The following is a 1,828-nucleotide window of genomic DNA, read 5'->3' as shown; positions in this document are numbered from 1 at the left end:
TAAACAGCCCTATTTCTATAATTAGCATCTATCCATCACTCCTCTGAATTCTTTCTACAAGTGGTATATACCTCTTTTTAGTTGTTTTCAGCTCATCTTTCAAGTTTCTTGGCTTCTTGTCTATTTTTTTCCATATAAATATTTTATATTTGGGAAATATTTTATTCCCAAATATGGCAGAAATAAGAAATTCATTCTGAAAACGCTTTGGGGTAATTCTGTTTAGACAAATCTTCACTCTGAACACGCTCTCTTGCTGACAGCCCCACTGGAATCTCGTCTTGCAGCAGTTTTTAAACTCTTTGCTGATTCCAAAGCTGTGAGAAGGCAGGAGCCAGCTTCACATCCACATATTCCAAGGGGAGGCTAACATATTTCTCAGAGGGGGAGCGTGCTCTATGTCGGAAGAGTTGCATAAACATTTTGTGGAGTCGGCACAGTACAGGGCAAGTAGGGACATAATTCGTTAAAGTGTAAAAAAGTGAAGGAAAAAAATACTGCACTGTAGAGTAATATTCAAATGTAGTGCGAATGTTTAAAGCAGCTAATGCCCAAAATAGGCAAGTCAAGGAAGATAGTCTGGTTTAGGAGGCGGTTTTGCTTCTAGAAAGAATTGTCCTTTCCTGACCTCAAAGACCGAGCACTGTGGAGCGTGTCTTCTTCGTCAAGGCCAACGAGACTTCAAATACCAGGTGGTTTCATGTTGCATCTGTGGTCCACAGAGAGGGTTGAGTTGGGCCAGAATTGCAATCAGCCAAAAGAGATAGCAGCAAACTGAACGGGTCACCAATATGGTGATGATGACTCCCAGGTTAGGACCCATAGGGATGAACCAAGGCACGATGAAGCCCACGAAGCCCCAGAACACGCTCGTCACCGTGAGAGTCACCATGAGACCATGATACGCCACGGTTGCGGTGGAAGCTGCCAGCCATAGCCCCACCACCTCCTGCTTCTTGTCTAGGGAGGGCTGAGTGTCTCGTGCTGTGCACCATGTTCATACAAGCCGGCATTTTATTTGTTTGGGCAGAAGTGGAATATTTGGGCATAAACACAGAAAAGTCAAGGCTTTGGTAATAGTCCCTGAGGGCCCTTGCCGTCCTGTTCAGCCCTAGACTGTTACTAACACCATCATCACCAGAATCTGTAAGAACAGTTTCCTAAATGAAAGACCCAGCTGTGAGCCTCCCTTGTCAAACCGAAGGACTCATCAGAGACAGTGCTGCACAGTGGTTATGACCAGGGTACACAGACCTGGGTTCAGGACCTGTTGTTGCCACTTGTTAGCTATGTCACCTTGCCACATTACCTAGCCTCTCTAAGCCTCTGGTTTCTTATCTGTAAGATACAACGGTAACACCTATCTCCTAAGGAGGAGTGGAACTCTTAACACGGAGCTTAGCATCAGGAATGGTGGCCAGCCACATGACATGCATACTCCCCTCCCAAAGTGTCATGCACTCCAAGGGTAGTTATTGAAATGGCACTAACAGAGCTGGACCAGGTATCATGGCACCTGATGGCTGGCACAGGGCATGTTTAAAAACCTGAGAGGTGAGAAGTTGATGCATTTCGTCATTTACATCACGATGCCACATGAAAATGGCCAGGGTACAGTAATCATCAATTTTCAGAGGAGAAACTTTAGACTCAGAGAGGTTAAGTGATTTGCCCAAGGTGGTCCGTACAGTTAGAATATGGCCCTGGGGCTTCAACCTGGGCTTGTTTGTTTCATTACAAGTCCTCTGAGACTCTCTGGGACGTGGTGATGGGGAGACACAGACACGTAAGGAATAAGGTGGGTGTGCCAGGCAGGCACATTCTACAA

General features: G+C 45.7%; 1 pseudogene; it reads right to left on the bottom strand.

The window, feature by feature from the left end:
• Positions 1-664: 664 nt before the first annotated feature.
• Positions 665-1,571, bottom strand: LOC111724692 (annotated as a pseudogene).
• Positions 1,572-1,828: the final 257 nt, after the last annotated feature.

The sequence above is a fragment of the Otolemur garnettii genome, unplaced genomic scaffold (assembly GCF_000181295.1).
Source record: "Otolemur garnettii isolate 467f Iridium unplaced genomic scaffold, OtoGar3 scaffold00025, whole genome shotgun sequence".
NCBI classification, from domain to species: Eukaryota; Metazoa; Chordata; class Mammalia; order Primates; family Galagidae; genus Otolemur; species Otolemur garnettii.
This window is presented reverse-complemented; position numbering and strand designations above follow the sequence as displayed.